Source organism: Plutella xylostella, chromosome 3, assembly GCF_932276165.1.
Source record: "Plutella xylostella chromosome 3, ilPluXylo3.1, whole genome shotgun sequence".
NCBI lineage: Eukaryota > Metazoa > Arthropoda > Insecta > Lepidoptera > Plutellidae > Plutella > Plutella xylostella.
Genome location: NC_063983.1, coordinates 6,959,049 through 6,984,124, shown reverse-complemented (window position 1 = coordinate 6,984,124; position 25,076 = coordinate 6,959,049). Strand labels below are relative to the sequence as shown.

Here is a 25,076-nt window from a genome sequence, read left to right as displayed (position 1 = left end):
TTTTTCTAAGTGAGGTTATACTTAGCGAACTACTAAAAAGTTCACTTTGAGCAAAGTTTTGTATGCTGCTTTATTAATTATTATTGGATACTGATATTCTATTTGAGGACTTATGTTTTTTATTTTGATACGCTTTTTAATGAAAACTACAGATTTTTAAGTGCACTGGCAAAAAGGATCGTGCGACTGTCCCGAATTTTTCAATAGATATGTATGCAAACACGTTTTGGGGCTATCAATTCGGCTCAAACAATAAGTCCAATAAGTCCAAGCCCGCACTTATTTACCAGTGACGATGAGTAGTAGGGCTCCTCATACCTATCAATGTTTCTTAGTATTAATAACAAGTTTTTTTTTTAGTTTACTGAAGCGTATTATTTAAATTTTTGTTCATTTTATTGAAATAAATGCATGCATATTACTTTATTTTTATGGAGTACATTGTTTTATTTAATTACCCTTATATTTCAATAATAAAATTTCTCAACTAATAGAATAGTGTTTCTTCAAATAGTTATTTCATATTATTTTTATTTTTTAAATGTGAGCTCATTATACTCTGCTCATTATTGTGTTATTTCAAAGTGGTTTTTGTATTCGAAACACTTCATTTAAGATAAAATGCCGCTCAGTATAAAAAATACATTTGCCAAATATTGAAAAAAATGCAGGACGTAACGTTGACACTCAAACAAATATTAGGTCGTTCAAATATTATGAAGCTGCTCATTTTGTATTTTAAGTAACTCAAATTAATGTTTGTAAGTTGCTGTTCTGTTGATTTCTCGTCACTCGCAGTCAGTCGCTCACTTAGTAATTCTATAACCCAAATTAATTAATTTTGACACTTAGAACTGTAATTTACAGTCACTCGTTTTATTGCTACCCATTTTAAATTAAATGTTTAGAATCAATTAGTGCCATTAAATATGGTTTCGGCACTTCGTGAGTGAAACTTTTTCATCGCTCGCGAATGTATTAGTAGGATAGGATTCTTTCGGCTGCTATGGCTACTAATGAGTGGAACCTAATCTATTACAATAAAGGACCTATATCTTAACTTTACTGATTTGTAGTTATAGCTACTTTAGAAAGTTACATCATAGTGTATATTTAGATGGGAGGAATTCAGTTTGGCAACTAATCAATAATGCGACTAAAATATACACTTCATACACAATTAAATGTTTGTGTAAATAGTATACTTCGATATGAAATAACGCGTTCTTACTATATCGGTATGTAAGTTAAAAAAAAGACCTACAACTTGAATGAAAAATGTTCTTCGATTAGGTAAACAATGTATGTACCTACCTACTTCATAAATTATTTTAAAAAAAATTATAAACAAACAAAAAACCCGACTGCACGCTAAAAAGATGAAAACAAGCCCCAATGTTAATGGAAAGTATCGCAGGCGGCGACCAGCAGAGGGTTCACCATTTAGCTGCCCCGCCTGCGATACTATCCATTAACATTGGGGCTTGTTTTCATCTTTTTAGCGTGCAGTCGGGTTTTTTGTTTGTTTATAATTATATTTTTTTATTTGTAACTTTTTCGTTGTTTTATATTTTATGAAATATTGTGTGTGTGAAATGTGATGAGAAAAGGATGGATGTGACAGAGATGAGAATGTTGAGATGGATGTGTGGTGTGACAAGAAAATATAGAATACGAAATGAGTATATAAGGGGAAGTATGAAAGTGGCTCCTATAGTGGAGAAGTTGAAAAGCCATCGTCTTTCTTGGTTTGGGCATGTCAGTAGAAGAGACGATAACTATGTGACAAAGAAAGTGTTGGAAATGAGACCTGAAGGAAGGCGTAAGAGGGGAAGACCAAGAAAGACGTGGCTTGATTGTGTGAAAGAAAATATGAGAGAGTGTGGAGTGAATGAGGATATGACAGAGGATAGGGTAAAATGGCGTGACATGACGCACAAAGCCGACCCTAAATAAGGAAAAGGCTAGGAAGAAGAAGAAGATATTTTATGAAATATTATGTCAGTAGTCGGGTTTTAATTTATGAATATTTTTAATTTCAATAATTTAGGTGTTGTGATTTAAATACTTATCTACAATATGCATATTTTTGTAATGTGCTAATGAAGCGCTTTCATTTGATACCCCACACGGCATAGTTGGAAAAAATATTTTTTTTCGATCATCACTTTATGTCCTCTAGAGGGCGCTATACACATTTTAATGTCGTCACTCACATAGCCTATGACCATCGCGCAATTAAGACGCTTCTAACGATACCTCATACATCAAAATCTATCAAGCCGTTTAGGCTATAGGAGGGAACAAAGAAACAGACAAACATACATACATACATATAATCGAAAAACATTACCCTCCTCCTTCGGCAGTCGGGTAAAAAAGGAATTTTTCGGCGGCTACTTTTTGCTTTTGCTCTGTAGTATACGAAATAGTGAAAATATTTGTGAACATTCTGTAAAAACAAGTGGGCATGTAATCAGACATTATTGCAAATACCAGCTTCAAATGTTTCAGGCATTTATTGTACATCCGCATTCCGTATTATACAGGGTGTTAAAGTTAAATAAAATGCTCCCGATAAGTATTATTGTACATTTAGGTAGAGTATCATTATGTTTGAACCATAGAATAACGAGACTAGCACTTGTTATTCTATGGTTTGAACTTTTCTCGAGAGCTTCGCTTCCTTTAAAAGTTTTCAGTAAAAAAATTCTGAATAAATGTGTTAATCTGAAGTATTTGTGTCTAAGTTTATATTACCATAGAATAATAAGTATATTACTTAGTACCTAAAGAGTCGATAACGACATACCGAAATATAAGGTCGTAATTAAACTGTGATCCTGTCGGGAACAATCCCTAAGCAAAAATAGTGGTAGTAGGTATGTTTGATTCCGCTCTTACGTCAGGATAACTTTTGTTTCCACCCCGTGTTAAAGTTTTAGCTAACTTGCTCTATCTGAAAGAGGGATTCTCTTAAGGCGACGTATATTTTTATATACAATGGGAGGGGTAAAAAAATATGTACATGTGAGATTTCTTCAATGATTTCTACTTTCAATTTCAATTTGATTTTCAACTCATTGAAGAAATCTGAAAAATCGTTGGCAATAATGGACACAAAAAGTACACCTGTTCCATTGTTCTAACATCCTGTCCGTAGGTATTATGTATAATAACACAAATATAGTATGCTGCCTTAATTCTTCTTTTCTGCAGTTTCATGAACTTTTATTAGTAATTCCTAACTGCGACTGGTTTGAACTTTTAGCTTCTGAAACAGAGCGTGAGCTTAAGTGTTTTAAAACTTTAGTTTCTAATCCCTTTGTTTGGACGGCGAAGTAAAATATGACACGACTTGAGAAATAAACTGACTTGGAATGAGAATCAAGAATATTTTTCCATCAGTAAATTCATAGAGATCTGTATAATTTTTAACCGACTTCGAAAAACGGAGGAAGTTCTCAATTCGTCAGTCTGTGTATATTTTACTTATGTTTGACAATTATTTTATTTTACTTATGTTTGACAGACCTTTGATTTTTTTTTTTTTTTTTTTTTTCATCATTGTAGGTACCCGTATCATTCAGAAGCATTGTTACTATGAGAGGGGGGTCAGGTTTCTCTGCACCTGACCGTACCTATGAAAAGGAGCGATTTTCCATTCCAAAAAAGATAACTACAGTAGTCAGGGTACCTATAAAAACGATAATACTCTACCTTCTAACTTACTCTAGGTACACACTCAGTTTTCCAACTATTGTAGTGGTAACGCTGAAAATAGTCATGTTGTCCTACATTCACATTTTAGCCTATCGGTACATGTGCTATCGTGCATGTTATGTGCTGGGGTGGTATCTAATTAACCCAACTACTACTCGTGTTTACACGAGTCATATCGAACCTATATACCTATTATGTATATACATATGTGCCTATATCCTCTTCCGGTACTTTTTAGTTGGTATGAAAGGGTGTTAGGACTTGTTTGTTCGAAATTAAATGACACGATGCAAATTCTAGAGCGTTCTTACAATCCTGAAATGGCGAACAGTGAAGTTTCATTAAAAAAAATCAGTGCGTCCATTATGCATGTATCAATGACATATCATTATTATTGACGTTAGTATAATTTTAAAAAGTTGTGATATGTTTTTTACTCCTATAGGGTAAGAGGCGACTGTGTTCTTTTAACTGGTGAAATGGTAAATCGAGAATTCATCTGTCATAGTATATATATTATCTGGAACTCTCTGCTGCCGGCTCATGAGATTCACATTTCCCCTACACCTATTTACTTGAAATATCTCCCACTGTATTTCCCGGGCAGACTTGCTCCAGGAAATTAAACGGGAAGTTAGTTATAAACGAGGCAAATTGGAAAGTTACTGAACATCGCATCTGGGGTGAAATATTACTGCCCTACTAGAATATTGCGGGCACGTTTTCGGACTATATTGACTACGCTTTTTCATACAAGTAGCAAGGAAAATATGGTAATACTTTTTGTGGGTCAAGATGGGGGATCCGCTCTGACAGCTGAGGAAGCCTAATCCTGCTCCTGATCGATTGGTTGGATATGAAGGAAAGGGCGTGTGAATAATGGGCTATCGTATAAATGGACTGATATATGTATTTTTAGGGTTACGGGCAATATTATTAACAAAAATCAGCTACATACTTACTGACTATTTTAACAACCAAGCTCATATGATATGATATTTATCCAAAAGTGGTTGTATGTGGAAATGACATAGAAGTATATACATATTGCATTCATCTAATAATTATAAATGACACTAAAATTTCAAGGTTCAAGAGCAAATAACGCGGACTCGAAAACATTATAATATATATTTAATAGGGCATGCGACAATAAGTAGGTATTATGAATAATATATTGTATCCATTACAAAGGACATCCTTTCCTTTCACGCAAGTTTCACACTCGCATCGATTCTGTTGGCCCCATTCCCTATAATCCACTTATTATAATAGACATATTATCCAAAAACACTCGTATAACACGAACCGTAGACTCTTTCTGTAACACCGCAGGTAACACTGAGAGAAAGGATCTGTCATCTGACCGACTTCATTAGGGAATAAAGAAATCCTAAGTAGGTACTTACTTCTTTGTCACAGTCAGATACATAATACTCTAAACCCAGTTGTATATTACAATACGTGTACATATTACAGTAACTGCATGTATACCTACTGTTCTCTCGAGCTTGCTTGTGCCCATTTTTCTCCATGACACAAAGCGTTTGCAAGTGGAAATTTCAGGACTTTATTCAAACAGCAGGACACATAAATCTCAATTTTACACAGCCAAATACTAAAGGCTAAACGTGCCCTTTTTTCTTCGGGTGAAAAGAATTAAAAAGTAAACGATGGAAGCGTACAAAGCACAAACTTACACCTATGGACAAATTCATCATCATTACTAGTCATTATACTCATTACCCTTTTCGGCACGTGACACTATATAGGTACTATACGCGATCATTATCACTGCAACATGTGTTGTGACCGTAACATGATGTGCGCTTTTAATTAGCAGATTGAACTTTGGTTGCTGCCTAATTGGCCGGTGCATGCCAACGCGAGACACTCTGGGTTAATTGAAACTTTTGATTACCTGTTTCAGTGCAAAATTCGACTGAAAAACTTTGTTGTGGTGATGAGGTATGACTGTGGCTACGTAGAGTTTATTGAAAGAAAAAGAAAGAAAGAAAGAAAAAAATCTTAATTGACACTGACAGCAATCATACTAATTATAAATTATATACACAGGTTATACCCCATCCACACGCTCGGCGAACAATGGCAAACAGCAAACAGCAAACAGCAAACACTGACGTGTGGATGGGTGTTTGTCGTTGTTTGCCTGTTTGTGTTTGTGTTCGCCAGTGTTCGGCATCGGTGTCGGTTTTTCTTGCCAGATCAAAGGATGTTCGGCAAACAGTTTTCTACGTATCCACACGTCTGGCAGCGATCAGTATCATAGAGAAAAAATAAACAATTGTGTAAAGAGTGCTATCTGGAGGAGTTTTTTGTCATACTCTATACGTCATACTGAGCCTACAACGCCATCTCTTTATATTGCTCAACCTCATTTTACATACATACAGGGTGCCCTGTTGGGACACCCTGTATATATAGATATTGTTATCACAAGTTAATAGCCGGATCTCCACCAAACGATCCAATGCGATCCGATCGCCCGATCCAAGAAGTTTAGTATGTAAGATTCCTTGGATCGCGCGATCGGATCGCGTTGGATCGTCTGGTGGGGATCCGGCTATTAACTTCAATCTATAAAGATATAAGACATAATATTTGCGTTGACGTAGTTACACCACACAACAGTTATTACATTTATCAGCTAAATTTAAGTTCAATCTATTTATGTACCTACCTACATGCAACAATAAATAAAAAACAAATTATTATATAATTCTTTATTACCTCGCATATAACAATGTTTCAGTTCAGTTTTGTTCATGTCACTTGTAAAATAATATGCGAGTGGGTGTGTGTATTCCTTTCAACATGAAAACCAATTCATGTTTTGCTAGTTTATGTTTCCCAAGAGAAGCAAATCTTGTCACTTGTGGTGATAAAGTCATTTCGTCCAATAGTGCATCATTTATCCTCGCGAGGCAAATCTTTGACGACATTTATCAGTTTGGTACACATAGTATTTTAATCTTCAGCGGATATGAAGATGTCGATCGATCTTTGCCAGTGCCGCCATTTCAGCTCGGTTCCCGTGGAACCACGTGGAACCTGGATCCATATGGAATCTGTCAGGTCACAAGAATTTCATAAAAACACTTTTTGCGGATAAAGATGCTTTTTCTTGACACACCATGTTTATTTTTATTTGTAGGTATATAAAATTTATAAATAACGATATACCGAGAGTATAGGCTTTTATTACAAAAATGTTATTTGCGAGACATTGTAAGACAACTGAACTGACACTGACACGCAATTTCTTCACAATAGCCATAGATCATGACAATGTTAACATTCAAATACTACTTATCTATGTGTCTTGTTATTGTTCTATGGTCTTGTTCATAACGCCATCTTACATCTTTTTTGATAGTAAGAGTAATATAAAGAGATGGCACTACCTTCTACTAAAAGTTCAGCCATTAAGGCACTGACTCCCCCCTGATCAGTATGCGTGCTGAGCTTGGAGGAGGCGGACGTATCAACTTGCTACACTTTTTCGTTGACGCGCATTTTTTTTATGTATGTTCACCGATTACTCCGCCGTTTATGAACCGATTTTGAAAATTCTTTTTTTTTTGTATTGGGTTGAGCTCCCAGGTGGTCCCATTTTTTTTTCAGAATTTTATCTCACCCCTAAGGGTGGGTAAAGGGGTAAAAACAGGGTATGAATTTCCATTTTGGACACATATTAACCGATTCTAATGAAATTAAAAACATAAACATAGTTCTTGTAGCAAAAAAATATGATGGTGACCTTGAGCTGATCTGATGATGGAAACGGAAGGCAGTCAAGGGAACTCCTCAACAGTATATAGCAACTACCTCGTGTTTAGGCTTGAATGATTCGTATTGATTAGTAGGACTTTTTGGTATCATTTGCATCTTACTTTTGATTAAAAATTATTGCAAATAAACTAAAAACTATAAAATAAAATAATAATTAAAAAGAAGAAAGAAAGTTTTTTTTTTTAATTATTATTATTATCGCCACCATTATTACACCATCGTCTTTGCTTTCTTCTTATATTCCTTTTTTCTTTCTCTTGCTTTAATTTATATAATAAAAATATGTCAACCCGAAAGTAATAGCTCGTCGTCCGCCGTGTTTGCCGGTTCGGAATGTTATGAGCGTTCGCCGAGCATGTGGATGGCTGTTTGTGTTCGGTGATTGTGGTTGGTGTTTGTGACTTTGTTTGCTGTTTGCCGTGTTTGTGACAAACAGCAAGCGTATGGATGGGGCTTTATAGTTATAAATTTGCTGTCTGTTCAATCGCTATCAGAGGCGCTGGCAACGACCTCTATTAGGCTTATTTGTAACTAATTGGTATTGATATCTATCATCTGTGTTATCTATTTAGTAGCATATCTATGGCATATTTAGGGCTATAAACCTCTACAGAGGGTGTAATTCATATTTGGAATAGTCAGGTTTCTAATAAGCTGTGTCAATGAAATATATGATTCATTCATTACTGGGACACCGTTGTTTTAATACCGCCGGACGACCTTGCGATTTTTCATGGTCCTTATACGAGTCGAATAAAGCTACCTATGGTGCTGGCAATAAAGCTATCGTCGGCTAAAAAGTTTGTGAAAAGTGCTCAGTGCTTGTGTCTGAACGGGAGCGGAGGAAGGAGCCTGGCTGCAGTCGGAGACCTGCGGGGAGCGGCAACCCCGAGGACGAGCTGCGGCTGCGGAGCCGAGGAGGAGCCCCCGCGACGGCGCACCGCGCACCCTGCCTGGTGGCGGGACAGTCGACGAGCAAGACAGGTTTAGTGTCTTGTGCAGTGAGTGAGTACATTAATTTCATTGTTCTGAGTGGAGGCCGATCGGGTGAATGGTATATTCAAGAGAGTCAGACAATTTAGAACCTTAAAGTCAAGACAAGAAAAAACGTTGAAAATTTACGCTTTAGTTTATGGACTTCTTTGTTTACATATTTTCGCTTTGTTTACATTGTTGACTTGTCAAGAGTTTGTTATTTCAGTTTGACATTGACATTTGGATTCGAACATAAACAAACTTTTCAAAATTTAATCATCGATTTGGCATAGACTTTTGTAATTTCAAAATGGAAACTTACATTAAAACTCAAACTGACACTCAGAATAATATTTCAAGAAGTAGAGTCAACTATAAAAAGGCGCCCAAAGAGCGGCGTACTACGGCTTATGTAGAGGCTAGGTTGGATAACTTAGAGAAAGATTGGACATTGTTCTATAATACGCATAGGCAAATGATAACCGAGGTAGATGCTAAAATGTTAGATGCGTCTACTTATATGAAAGGCAATGTGTATGAATCAACTGAAGAGATTTATATCGAATATAAGTCTGAGTTAAAGGGAGAGTTGAGTAGATTGCAAAGGTTGATTCAGACACCTGCGCCTTCGGGGTCGGGGAAGCAGAGCGATAGTAGTAGTAACATAAGATTGCCTAAGATATCCATACCAACCTTTTCTGGCAAATATGATGAGTGGGTTACCTTCAGAGATCTCTTTGACTCGTTAATCCGAACAAACGATTCCTTAGACGAAGTTCAGAAACTACACTACTTAAAGGGCTACCTTGTAGGTGAAGCGGAGCAGTTAGTCAGACACATCCCTATAAGTAGAGACAACTTTGAAGTTTGTTGGAAACAATTAGAGTCGCGGTACAATAATAAAAAATATTTGGCAAATTGTGTACTTAAAAGAATGTTTAGTCAGAAACCTCTTCAAGGTGAATCGGCTGGTGCAATCAAGGAGTTGCTAGATACAACAAATGAATGTCTTCATGCACTGTCGAGTTTGGGTGTAGATATCAAGTCATGGGACATTATGGTCATCTATGTAATCTCTATAAAACTGGATCCAGAGTCGAGAAAGTTATGGGAAGCTAGGACCAGCGATTCATCATCAGAACTACCAGAGTTAATGGTTTTCAAAGAGTTTCTTGAGCAAAGATTTAGATCTCTAGAGTTTTTAGATGGTAAAGGTAATGCAAAGGTAACTCAACACTCTCACAATAATCATGTAAAGTCACTGTACACAACTGAAAGTTCTTCAGTAACCTGTAAATATTGTTCAGATGCCCACAAAATTGCTAATTGTAAAAGTTTTGGTAAGGAGGATGTAGAGACGCGGCGTGAGTTTGTCCGAAGCAGCAAGCTTTGTTTCAATTGTCTAGCACCGAACCACACCGTGTACCTTTGTAGGGTGATCACACGATGCCGAGTGTGTCACAAAAAGCACCATTCTCTCTTACATACACAAAAATGTCCCGTAAGGTTGTCCGGGATCAAAGTCGAGGAAGGAGTTACGCCCTTCAATTCACCAACTGTCCCAGGTGAATCAAATAAGGTTGTTTCCTGTTCCACTAGTATGCAGAGTCAGGTTCTCCTAGCTACTGCTTTAGTTCAGGTCGAGTCTTCAGCAGAAAACAAAGTGCTTCGCAGTCTGTTAGATCAGGGTTCCCAAGCCTCTTTCATAACCGAAGCTGCCGTGCAGCGCCTGCGGTTACAAAGAGTGCCCCACAAATGTGTTGTCTCAGGTGTCGGTAGTGACAAGAAGCCTTCATGTGCTTCTAAGTATGTCGTAGAAATACAAATTCAATCACTACACGACCCTGCTTGTACTCGTATAGTTAAGGTCAAGGCACACGTTTTGAGAGAACTTACAAGTTCTATTCCTGATCAACAAGTGAAGCTTCAATGGTGGTCAGAGTTATTTCAGGTAAAGTTAGCAGATCCTACATTCGCAACCCCCAGCAAGATTGACTTGTTGTTAGGGGCAGAGGTTTGTGGCCAAATTATAGTCGATGGTTTAATCAGGGGCCCTCCGGGTACCCCATTGGCCCAAAACACAAAACTTGGTTGGATACTTTTCGGCCAAGTCACCAACGAATGCAAGGACAACAAGCTCTGTTCCCCCACAAGTGTTGTTAATAATCACGCAAAGATATCTGAGGATGATTTTCAAAGATTTTGGCAATTTCAGTCACAGCATTCTCAGATAGTCGAAGAAAAAGAAAAGGTAGAGGTAGAGCTAGAGCGCGAGCAGATGTGTACAGAAACTGCTGTCAGTGGTGATGTACTGGCTGGCTGTCAATCTGTAGAACAAGGTTTCGAAATTCACAAACAGGTGACAGATCTATTGCAAACAGTTTTTGAAGCATTTGCCGCAGCCGTGGAGTTTTGCATCGTAGATGCAAGGGGGGAGGAAGATGACGTGAACTTAGTCACAGCTCAGACAGTAGCTCCAATCAAACAGATCTTCGTACCTCATATTGAGTCGTATGGAGTAGTACTGTTATCCAATCTGTTGATTGAAGATGCCGAAGAGTTGAGTATCCCCGAACAGGTATAGATTGGCAAGTTGCTTGGCGACCCTCCTTGCGGGGTGAAAGACGCGGAGGGGACGAGGTACCCAAGACGACAGCGGGTAGCGGGAGGGTAGCGGGGAACGGCAACGCGTGCACTGCATGTCATTGTTACGGCAGTCTCGGCCGCGCAGCCGAGGCGGCCACATGTCTAATATAGTCTGTCATAATTTGAGTGCGACCCACATGAGATCATTGATTCTGAGACCATTAGTCTTAGGATGAGTGTTGAGGCCTTTTTAATATTATCATTATATTATTATTAGGTATCTATAATTCGTCAACAAAATAACGTTAAAAACAACAAATCGTATAATGTCTCAATATAGGGGCTTCTTGTAGAACAGCGTACCGGATCAGTCATGCTACGCGGCTAAAGGTTGGTACTGCGCAGTCAGATACGAAAAAGTAAACAACAAAGACAAAGAGTCCATATGACAGTGCGTCAGTTGTCAGTTCTTGTAACTAGGAAAGCAACCAAAATTTATGTGATTTAATGAAAGTAATTAATGAGCAAACCACAGAGAAAAATTACAAAATTGATGAAATTTTGAAAGAAAATGGTCATATCGTGCTTCGCCTACCCCCATACCACCTGGAATTAAATCCTATTGAACTTGTGTGGCGGTACGTGAAAGGCGAGCTCGCAAGAACGTCGATTGACTCTAACTTAGATAAAGAGATAAAAGACTTAGAGTTGCTTTTCTCTAATTATTCGCCTAAAAAGTGGAGAAATTGTGACGACCATGTCATAAAAAATTAAGACGAATATTATAAATCTGATAGAGTATTTGACGATTTATTGGACAGGTATGTTATTGTTTATTTATAATTTATTGTAAATTAAACATAAATTGGTTTTTGTCTTAGATTATAGAGAACAGTCATAGAATAAAATTTTACTTACGTCAGAAATAGTTACAAGCTATCGCGAGATTAATCCGGGCACACTTTTCTACGTGTGTAGCATGTCGTGCTACCTCGCCCCCGCCACTTCTTTCACCCCGCAAGGAGGGTCGCGAAGTAACTTGCCGCATTATAGCAGAAGCTGATTTAGAGTTGAAGTCAAATGCAACAGCTATTGTTACTTATTGTGTAGGGTCAAAGAACACAGGAAACACCAATCTGAAGCTTTTCATTGGTTCCAAGAGAGCCCTGAGGGTGGGCGGTGATGTTGATAATGCTTATCGTGATGAATTCTTTAAACAACTAATCCTCAGGCCACTCAAACTGAATTCACGATTCAAGTATTGGATTTTCTGTGTGACACACATTGATAGGTTTTATGTACGCAAGTATGTAAGGTACAAACGGGCACATCAAACACCGGAACCAAGGGTTGGACATATTGTTATCGTAAGGGAGGATAGTCCGGCTCCGGTTCAAAGCAAGGCATGCTGGTTTGGACAATCTCACCCGTGTGGTTAGTTTTATATTGTTATATAATATAATAGACTACCTACTTCGAATACTTTAGTGATTAGTGTTAGTGATAAGTGTTCCTAGACCTTAAACCCATTAGTAATAAGCTTGTTTACTCATTAGATAATTTTATTATTGTTTACTATTCCCATGATGTCTTGTTAACCCATTAGATAATAAGTATTTACTATTCCCATGTTCTCTTAGGATATAAGCTGGCTCAAATCATTATTATATTCATTCCATATCTAGACTCCAAACTCTCTTATTCTATTTCCTGTATTTCCTGTATAATTGTGTAATTAATAAAATAGTTTTTAAAAAAAAACAAGTAACGTCATTTACTGTGTAACATTTGGCGCAGTCGGTAGGATAGCTAAAGACGAGATAACACGCCGGAAAAGGACGTATCCTGCGTGGTTGCTGAAGGCATTCAACGTTCTCGCCGAAAAATGCTCCTGCAAATACTGTTACTGTGGTAAGTGGCTTAACTTGTTTGCTCCTTCCTAAATCCTTCCACCATTTCTCCTATTCCATCACATCATTTATATTCTTTGAATATTATACTAACTATATTATACCAAATACATATCTATATATATCTAAATCCATACATCTGTTAAAATGACTGTAGAATTAAATACCCTCCTTAAACTAATTCCCGTTTTCGACACAAAAGAAAAAGACCAAGTCTATAGGTTTATTAGATCATGTGACTCGGCATTCAAACTTGCATCGGAGGAGGATACCAAAATTATTCTCGTATATGCGTTAAACAATATAACGGGGACGGGCGCGTCGGACGTGCATGCCAAGCAATATGACTCATGGGATAGTTTAAAGACGTTCCTTATAGAAAGATTTTCTAATGTCAAAACAATACCTCATTTAAATATAGAATTACAATCAATGTTTCAGGGGCCAACTGAGACCCTGACCGAATATTTCCATAGAATAGATTTATGTAGAAGTAAACTAATCGAAAAACTTAACGCTGAAATTACTGACAAAACTCTCCTAGGACGGCTAGCCGCCACAGAAGAAACCGCCTTAAACGTTTTTATTAACGGGCTCAGCTCAGATATGGGTATGATGCTGCGAACAAAAGGTTTCACGTCTCTCACGGAGGCGGGACACTTCGCTATGCAAGAAGATAAAATTCGTTCTATGAATCATGCCAGACAATCATTGTTTAAAGCTTCTAATACAAATCCTAGATCTACTGCTAACACCAACTTTAAACCTACTGCTAATCGAGTTTTCTCAAATACCAGACAACCAACATTTCAACCACGACCAACATCGTCTTCCCAAGCGACTAGGCCCGCACTACCACAACCAACCCCAAAAACCTGCAACTACTGTAAAAATGTAGGTCATTTGATTTCTGAATGTCGCAAAAGGGCATATAATAATAGTCTACGGAATAACCAAACTAGGCTTGCATTGCCCGATCCACCAGCCCAAATCAACAATTTAAACTCGGAAGCGACCCTCGAGGTGAGCAGCTCGTCGGAAATCGCTTTGCCCCCCTGCTCAACCTCCCAGACACTGACACAGGGGATCAACCCTATTCACCAACTTCAATGGTAAATAACCAACCATGTCATAAACCCAATAACCAAAATAATAAAAGCAAGCAATCGCTATTACAACCAGTCTATCGGAGACAATTTAAAGATGCATCAACTCAAACTGACTCTATCAATTCTAAATCAATTCAAACTGACTCTTTCAATCTAACGACACATTCAAACTCAATTTCTAATTCTAATGACTCTATCAGTGGAAAAACAAATTTGCAAAGTAAATCATCCGAACAGGGTAACCAGCCCCAATCCTCAGAAACGGAAGTTACAGCTCGCAAACAGGGTAACCAGCCCCGATCTCGAAGCTCTAGAAAAATAAAAAAAAATCATAAATCGAAATCAAATCCTAAATCTAGTACTAAATCAATTCCTAAGAACACTGAATCAAATTCTAAATCACAACTAACTCCTAATTCGAATCACGAATCAATTACTATATCATCTTTGAACGTTCCCCCAGAAAATCTCTTACACTGTATTTTTCATGTGAACGGTAAACCCGTGACACTTTTAATAGATACCGGAGCAGGTATCTCGGTGCTACGAAAGGATAAGATAGGTGAAACGACTGTTAATACATCAAACGTAGTCTCAATCGTAGGCGTTTCAGGAAAAGAATCTGAAATAGAAAGTTTCGGAACTGCCCAGATCTCTCTTGACTCATTCCCTCCACATAAGTTTCACATTGCCAATCTAAACATTCCTGCTGATGGAGTTCTTGGTAACGATTTCATGACTAAATTCAATGTTAATATTTACGTCAAATCAAAAACCATGAGAATACGAAATATATCGTATAAGCTTTTTTATTTAGAAGAACAGAAAGAACAGCAAGAACATATTAACTCAAATCGACACATATTGGGCAGCCGTACAGAAACAGTCATTACTTGTACCACAAATAGTCTCGGAAATGGAACAGCATTAGTAAATAAACAAATGATCGATAACGGAATAGTTATTCCCAGCGCATTAGTAAATGTCAAAAACAACACATTTGTAATTACTTGTGTGAATACAACCAATAATGATAAGATAATACAAACACCATTAGTCGAAGTTCTCCCTTATGATACCAACTCAGAACAAATAAACAACATTAATTGTTTATCTAGGGATAACAATATACAAACCCCAAACTCATTAGATAAACAAAACAAAGTTCTCAACCTCATTAGGAAAGACCATTTAAATCAAGAAGAAAGAGAGTCATTAGATAAGATAATTCGTGAATACTTCGATATCTTTTTCCTAGAAGGAGACTCATTGACGTTCACTAATCATACAAAGCATTCTATTCCCACGACTAGTGATCATCCTATTCATACTAAGACTTATCGATTTCCACAAGTACATGAAAAGGAAGTGCGAACTCAAATCCAAAACATGTTAGAACAAAATATTATTCAACCTAGTTCATCACCTTGGAGTAGCCCTATCTGGGTCGTACCAAAGAAATTAGATGCCTCTGGTAAACAAAAATGGCGATTAGTTATTGACTACCGTAAACTCAATGATATAACAATAAGAGACAGCTACCCTTTACCTAACATATCCGACATCCTAGATAAATTAGGTCATTCACAATACTTTACAACCCTAGATTTAGCATCTGGCTTTCATCAACTTGAAGTAAATCCTAAGGATATACCTAAAACAGCCTTTAGCACGCCCTATGGTCACTATGAATATAAAAGAATGCCACTCGGTTTGAAAAATGCCCCGGCAACTTTCCAACGGGTAATGGATTCTGTGCTTAGTGGCCTACAAGGCGAACGGTGTTTTGTCTACTTAGATGACATAGTAGTTTTTGCTTCCAGTCTTCAAGAACACGAACAGAAGTTGCACGAAGTATTTTCAAGGCTACGAAAATATAGTTTAAAGGTTCAGCCTGATAAATGTGAATTCCTCAGGCGTGAAGTAGCATATCTAGGTCACATAATTTCCAACGAAGGTGTCAAACCCAATCCTATAAAAGTAGAAGCTGTTCAAAATTTCCCAACTCCTAAAAATTGCAAAGATATAAAAGCTTTTCTAGGTTTGACCGGTTATTATCGACGTTTTATTGCCAATTTTAGTAAACTAACTAAACCTCTTACAAGTTTACTTAAGAAAGACGTTCCATTCATATGGGGAACGGCACAACAACAAGCATTCGACGAATGTAAACGCCTTCTTACTAACCCACCTATTCTACAATATCCAGACTTCAGTAAAGAATTCATACTCACCACAGACGCCTCATTACATGCGATAGGATCTGTGCTATCTCAGGGAGAAATAGGAAAAGATCTACCCATAGCGTACGCCTCACGTACCTTAAATAAGGCAGAAAGTAACTATTCAACTATAGAACGTGAACTACTAGCAATTGTATGGGCGGTCAAGCACTTCCGACCATACTTATTTGGTAGAAAGTTCAAGATAGTCACAGATCACAAACCTCTCATGTGGCTCTTTTCTATTAAAGACCCAGGAAGTCGATTGGTTAGATGGCGTCTTAGCCTCGAACAGTATGAATACGAAATCGTGTACAAAGCAGGAAAGTATAACACTAATGCTGATGCCTTATCGAGACCTCCAATACATAACAATAATGCTGATGCCTTATCGAAACCCCCAGTATTAGCTGTCAACGAAGCAAATGATTCTGACATACTTCAGCTTAATTATGAACATTTTTCTAGAAACCCACCAACCACATATGATACCCCTAAACTCAAGTTCACACCCGACAACTTACTGGACAAAAAACATAAGAATGTTTTCATTCCTATTTCAAGTATATTATCCGAAAATAACTACTTCTCCGTAGAAGCAATAAATCTCTGTTCTCAAGTAGGACCATACTTAGAAAAACCAAAAACCCTCTATCAAGTTGACACACTTGTTTCTAACTATAAACAAAACTTATACTTATCTGTCACTCGACCAAGCCACTATGATCCATGGGACGCTGAAAGCTATTTCAAGTGCCTCTTAGCATGCTTACAATATAATAAATGTAATGCATTATATGTCCCAGATCTCAAAAACGATAAAACTTGCAAGATGCTAGGAAACCAGCAATATCACATCTCTGCATACTTAGCGGATCTTTACGACACAGAAATAATTATTTGCGAAAACAAAATATCAGAACCAACCCGTGAAGAGATACCTAATATTCTCAAAACCTATCACGATGAACCATTGTCGGGTCATCGTGGATTAGTAGAAACTACAAGGAAAATACGCAATGAATATTACTGGAAAGGTATGACTAAAGATATTAAAAATTATATTGAATCTTGTTCTATTTGCCAACGAAATAAAATACAAAGAAAAACATTCCAAGCCCCAATGGTTATCACCTCACAATCTACAGAACCATTCGAACGAGTTTCTATGGACTTAGTTTCCTACTCTGACGTATCAGATCAATCCAATAGGTATATTCTCACCCTACAAGATGAACTTACAAGATATGTTCAAGCATACCCTATTCCCGATAAAGAAGCAACTACAGTTGCCAAACAATTGATTCACTTTTGCCAACATTATGGAGTTCCCAAGCGATTTCATTCCGATCAAGGAACAGAGTTCATGAATAGCACTATGAAACAACTCATGAAACTTCTCGGAGCCAATCACACATTTAACACGGCCTATCACCCTCAAACTAACGGTGCCCTAGAGAGATTCCATGCCACATTACGCGACCATATCCGCATGTATCACAACCGCAAAATGAAAAACTGGGACCAAATAATACCCTTTGCTGTAATGTGTCACAATACCTCTCTTAACCAATCCACAAACTTTACCCCACATGAACTTCTGTTTGGTTATAAACCACGACCTTTTTACTCTCTAAAAGAAATACCCGATTACACTGCTAACGATTATCTTAAGGATCTTAACGAACGATTGCGAATCTCTAGAGAAACCGCTTTAAAAAACATTGAAGACATGAAACAAAAGGCAAAACAACGTTATGATAGTCAGATTAAAAATATAGCTAAATATAATATCGGAGACAAAGTTATGCTCAGAATCCCTAATCCTAATAACTTAGACTCAAAATGGGACGGACCATATGAAGTCGTGCGAATAGGATTTAATGAAAATTATATGATAAAAAAATCGGGTAAAACACAGCTAGTGCATGCAAATCGTCTACGACCCTTGCATGACTCACAACCATCAATATCAGGTATAGTCCATCATTAGTATTTTTCTAGCCGTGTGGTGACCGGCAGAGTAGAATAGCACCAACCCTATACTCAGGGTGTCGTACAAGGCGACTAACGAGTCATTAGTAGTACTTAGTAGTAGTGGGTATACGTGGGTTCTGGCTCACCCCCCACCGTCCTCCTCGCACCCCTGTTTTTTGGAAGTCACGGGCGAACCACCAGCTAAAAAAAAAAAAAAAAAAAAAAAAAAAAAAAAAAAAAAAAAAAAAAAAAAAAAAAGTGAAACCCCCCCATCTAAATCGATTGCGCTGGGTCCTGCATCGCTACGTTGCACCGTTCCCGAGATAGTTTTTGGGATTCAGGGACTCCTAGATGATTTGCTAATCACCACTAATGACCTGTGCACATTAATGCGAATTCAGCTATTTCTAAGAATACTTGTTTGCTCGTTAAAATCAAGATCAATAATTGACAAACCATTTGTAATCAGGAATACTTGTTTGCTCGTTAAAATTCGATCGAAATTGGTATAAAACACCAACGCTGCGATGATATCTTCACAGTTTGCGCTTCATATCCCGAGGAAGAAATAAATCAGCTTCTACAAGTGTCAAGGAAAGTGAAGAGTCTTCGTCAGTTCATTGTAAGGATCATGGATGTAAGTTACTATTTTATTCTTCTATTTTGTTGCTTATTTCCTACTATATCAGTATCGTTTTCTTGTTTTATCCGACTACGACAATGTTATGTTTATAAATCATTGGTTATGTATGTACCTACGTAAAACTGACTCTATTTCATTGATTTTAGAATGAGGTGTTGGATTTGTCTTGATCTATGAAGTGTTCTACTTATACATATAACGTGATATAATTATATGGCGGATATTAAATATCATTTTCCGTGATCGGTTATTATTTTGCTGTCTATATTATCGTACTTACCATTCACTTTTGTTGTAGATTACACGCTGTATGAAGAATGTAGAGGACACCGATGTGGAGGAAAATACCTACAAGCACTATTACTTTCCTCTATCTGATGATGAGGGATCATACCAACCGCATGCCAAACGAATTGAAACAATCGACGAGTTCTTTGAGGAACCAAAGAATAAGAAAAGGAAATGCTCTTCTACCGTTGGACGATCCACTAAAAATGGAATGGTTTATATTTCATCCAACTCCGATGATGGAACCGGTGCGGCGCATCTAATAAAAATAGAAGTTTACAACCTAAAAAAATTAGCGAATATCGAGCAGAACCAGCATTGGAAACATGCAGAAGTTCGCGTTAAATATTATGGTAATCAGGAATACTTTTTTGCTCGTTAAAAACAAGATCAATAATTGTTATCGTCATTTACTAAGTATCTATTAAGTACGATAGAAACTGGTATAAAACACCAACGCTGCGACGATATCTTCACAGTTCGCGCTAAGTGCATAACTCAAATGCTCCTTACTAATTGATTACATCATTTAGTAATAGCAACTTACCAACACAATATTTAAGTGTTCAATCATTTCAAACTAACAGTGAATCGTGTGGTTTAGCGGAGCGAAAATGGATACAAAGTGTGTTAGTATCTTTTTTGCATCGTGTGATATAGACGACGATTTGCAGTGCTCTTATTTCGATGAAGAACTTATTAACATTTGTGAAAACGTTGAATCTAGTGAATTGGACTCATATTTTGATCCATATTTCGATGAATACCTCTATAAACTTTGTGAAGAAGTTGAAAATAGGTAAGGCTTATAATTTATTCATATTTCTGTTTTGTGATTGAAATTCAAAGCATAGTTTGCTTATCATACTATGAATTTCTAACTTTTTCGTAGTGTAATTTTGACAATGGTTTGTGAAACATAAATAACATGTACATTGTGGTATTTTTTGTTTTAGTCTGCATGTTCAAGTTGGGGGAGGTTTCAAGAGAACTGCTGGGGAGAACCTCTCCAATAGCGAGAAGAAGCAACGTGTAGATGAGTCACCTACCGCTCGACCATCTAACAACGAGGAGCAGTCTGACACCAACTCATCATCTTCTTCATTCAATCATGATGTATCTGCTGAAACATCTAACAACGAGAATGAGATGGTACAGTGTTTAGTGTGCAACATTTTATTAAAAAAGAGGTATTTAGCTAATCATTATAAAAGTAATCAACATAAAAATAATACGTTTAAAGCACATCATAGTTTACCAAATGTAGAATTGATTGAAGCAGCGTTTGGAAAAAGAATTTTTACGTATAGGATTACTAGGCCAGATGATGATGTAGAATTTGAGACAATAGAATTATTCATTGATTCCTTGAAAGATAATATTTCTACTTTGCTAAATGATGGTATTGAGAAATTAAAAACTTTCAAACTTAATTTCATCTTACGTGCAAAATTCATTCAACAAACTAAAGACATTACAAATATATTTGACTTCCAAACACCGAACTACATAATTAATGAGTCAGATGATATAACCATTTTCCTGGAAAGTCTTAAGGAGACAATAGCTCAGAGGATTAGTGAATTTGAGAAGAAAGATAGTGGGTGGAGCGTTCAACATATAATTAGTTTAGATATGAACATAAATAAATTTAACCCCTTACGTGGATCATCTTACATAGATTTACCTCATGACATTAGATTGAAGAAAGCTGTTATAAATGTAAAAAATGCAGATGTACAGTGTTTGAAATGGGCTCTTCTCTCAGGACTGTATCCTGCACAAAAAAATGCAGATCGCGTATCATCTTACTCAAAATATGAAAATAAGCTTGACTTTACTGGCGTTAAGTTTCCAGTCAAGTTAACAGATCTTCATAAAGTTGAACGTTTAAATAATATTAGTATTAATGTCTTTGGTCTAGAATACAATTCTAAAACTAAAAGTAATACGGTGATTGGACCATTATATTTTTCTAAGTCCCCCAAACAAAACCATATTAATTTATTGTATGTAACTAGTAATAACGGTAAAAATGGTCACTATTGTTACATAAAAAACTTATCCCGCCTAGTGAGCAAACAAATAACATCTCGAAATGATGCCATTCACATATGTGATGGTTGTTTACTGTACTTCAAAACAAAAGAAGCGCTTACTACTCATAAGGCTAATGATTGTGCTCATATTCGTACTGATCTTCCAAATTCCAATGATTTTAGAAAAAACTGGTTTGGTGAAAGAGTTCCAAATAATAGATTATATTTTGAGAAATTCGAACGGAAAATGAGGGTCCCATTTGTAATTTATGCTGATTTCGAATCGCTTTTAAAACCGATTGAGTCATGCTCTAATGATCCAACTATATCTTCAACTACGAATGTTCAAAGACATGATGTGTACAGTTTTGGATATTATATTAAATGTTCTTATGACAATGAACTTTCAAAATATGTTACATACAGTGGTGAAGACTGTGCTCAGGTCTTTATGAAGAGTTTGCACGATGACCTTCAGGTTATAAGTAGAAAAAACAGTTTTCAGAAATGCCCCATTTCCTTATCTGAAGAAGACAAAAAAACTATTTGTCAAGCCACTGTATGTTACATATGTGAAAAAGATTTAAACTCAGAGCAGTATATTGATTATGACTGGTACACTGGTGTCTTTTGTGGTGTTACACATGAAGTGTGCTCTCAAAAGTTCCATAAAGTTCCATTTGTACCGGTAATATTGCATAACTTAAGTAACTATGATGCGCATTTCATTGTGCACGCTTTGAATTTCGCTGAAGGTGAAGTTTACATAATACCACAAAATAAAGAAAAGTATATTTCGTTCTCTAAAATGTTAAACATAAATGGAAAACGAGTAAGTTTGAGGTTCATTGATTCATGTAAGTTTTTATCTAGTAGTTTAGAATCCTTAGCCTCGCATCTGAATGATGATCAGTTCAATGAACTCAGAAAAGAATATCCAAGAAATGAGGATTTTAACCTGTTAAAAAGGAAGGGGGTGTATCCCTATGAGTTCATGACTTCATTTGATTCATTAAAAACTCCATCATTGCCATCAATAGACCATTTCTATAGTTCACTTACTGGAAACACCATAACGTCTGAAGATTATACTCATGCTCAAAACGTTTGGGATCATTTCAATTGTCGTAACATGGGAGACTATTCCGATCTCTATTTAAAAACTGATGTATTACTTTTAAGTGATGTATTTGAAAACTTTCGAAATGTTTGTATTAAAACTTATGATTTGGATCCAGCCCATTATTACACTGCTCCTGGTTTAAGCTGGGATGCTATGTTAAAATGCACTGGAGTAGAACTTGAGTTGTTAACTGAATTTGATAAAATAGCATTCATAAAATCGGGTATACGAGGCGGTGTTTCACAATGTTGTAACAGGTATGCAAAAGCAAATAATCCTTACATGAAAGATTATAAAATTGAGGAGCCTATTTCATACCTAGCTTATTACGATGCGAACAACCTATATGGATGGGCCATGTCTCAGTATTTACCTATATCTGATTTTGAGTGGGAACAGACTGACATCAATTATAACGTATCAATAACCTCAGATATTGGATATATTTTAGAAGTGGATCTGCAATACCCTGACAACCTACACGATTTTCATTCAGACTTTCCTCTATGCCCTGAAAATGTTGTTATTGGAGGAAGTAAAGAAAGAAAATTAGTACCAAATTTGAATGATAAGAAAAATTATGTAATACATTACAGAAATCTTTTACAATGTTTAGATATGGGTTTGAAAGTAACAAAAGTGCACAGAGTATTGAAATTCAAGCAAAGTCCGTGGTTAAAAAAATACATCGAACTAAATACTCAATTACGTACATTAGCAACCTCAGACTTTGAAAAAGATTTCTACAAATTAATGAATAACTCTATATTTGGGAAAACCATGGAAAACATTGAAAAAAGAGTCAATGTTAAGTTACTTACACACTGGGAGAACCGTGGCAAGACTCAAGGTGCTGAATCGTTAATAGCTCGCCCTGAGTTTCATAGTCTTTCCATATTTTCTGAAAGTTTAGTAGCAGTACAGTTACATAAAACAAAACTTTTCTATAATAAACCAATATATTTAGGTTTTAGTATATTAGATATATCGAAGACATTAATGTATGATTTTCATTATAAGTATATGAAACGGAAATTTAGTAATATTAAGTTATTATACACTGATACAGATAGTTTAGTTTATCAAATAAATTGCATGGATTTCTACAAAGAAATCAAGGAAGATCTTAACGAGTATTTTGATACTTCTGACTATCCTAAAAATAATGTGTATGGATTTCCTTTAGTGAACAAGAAAAAGTTAGGATATTTCAAAGATGAAAACAATGGGAAGCTGTTTACTGAATTTGTTGGATTACGATCCAAAATGTATGCCATGCAAGTTGAAGATAAAACTATAACAAAAGCAAAAGGTGTAAATAAATATGTGACTAAAAACCTTAAGTTTAATAATTATAAGTCGTGTTTATTTGATGAAGATATACAACTAGCTGAAATGTTTAGGTTTAGATCCATTAAGCATGTAATATTTACTCAAAAAATAAATAAGATTTGTTTGTCTTACAATGATACAAAGCGCTATATTATACCAAACTCAACCAATACTTTAGCATGGGGTCACTATAAGATAAGGTAAATTAGTTTAGTAGTTATTAAGTGATAATTTGTAAATAATTGTGACAAAGCATTGTTTAAATTAGTTTATGATAATAAGTACTTACGATGTTATTTTATATTTGTAAAATGAGTAATATTAAGGTGATTTTTTATATTTTGTCTTCATATCTTAGTGTAAGCTTGAAGAGAGTAAACGCGTTTAACTTATTTTTAATTATGTTTCATTTTGAGCACCCGTTTACTGCCATTGTGGCTGGTCCAAGTGGTTGTGGAAAGTCCAATTTTGTCTGTGAATTTCTAAAACATATGAAAAAAATATGCAGTCAAGACTACAAAAATATAATGTGGTGTTACGATGAGATGCAACCATTGTATAATCTAAAAGGTGTTGAATACTATCAAGGTATTCCAGATTTAAGTATGTTTGATGGAAAGGAACCACAACTGATTATAATTGACGATCTTATGAGAGAATCTGATGGTCGTGTAGTTGATATATTTACGAAAGGAAGCCATCACAGAAACTTAAGTGTATTTTATATTACTCAAAATTTATTCCATCAAGGGAAAGGACAGCGTGATATATCACTAAACTCTAGTTACATAATTTACTTTAAAAACCCTCGAGATAAAACTCAAATACGTTTTTTAAGTAGACAACTTTCACCTGAAAATGTAAAATTTGTTGAAGATGCTTATAGGGACGCTACAAGTAAACCACATGGATATTTGATGATTGATTTAAAACAAAACACCGATGATATGTATCGTTTTAAAACTAACATATTTCCTAATCAGTACACAACATGTTACATAGCAAAGAAGGGATATAAATATATGAACAGACGTCAGAAAACACTCATTCCATTATAATGAAGTCAAGAGTTCACATCCATGGTGACTTCTTGAGAGCATTACATTTACTTAAACCAAAACATAGAAAAGTTCTATTAAAAGCTTGTGGAGAGGAAGAAATAAATTGTCTATGTGAGTGCATTTATAACGTTTTACAAAGTAAAATTCCTATTAAAGAAAAAGAAAAAAGTAAATTGAACAGATATAAAAATATCTTAAGAAAACTTATCTCAAAAGGAAAAAACAAACTTAGGAAAAATATTATTGTACAAAAAGGTGGTGCGTTTCTACCTATA

The 25,076-nt window shown here is 36.0% G+C and overlaps 1 protein-coding gene across 7 annotated transcripts in view; it reads right to left on the bottom strand.

Moving 5' to 3' along the window:
* LOC105381839 (dual 3',5'-cyclic-AMP and -GMP phosphodiesterase 11) overlaps positions 1-25,076 on the bottom strand; it is a 158,643-nt gene that overhangs the window by 107,408 nt on the left and 26,159 nt on the right. The gene's annotated exons all lie outside the window — the stretch shown is intronic.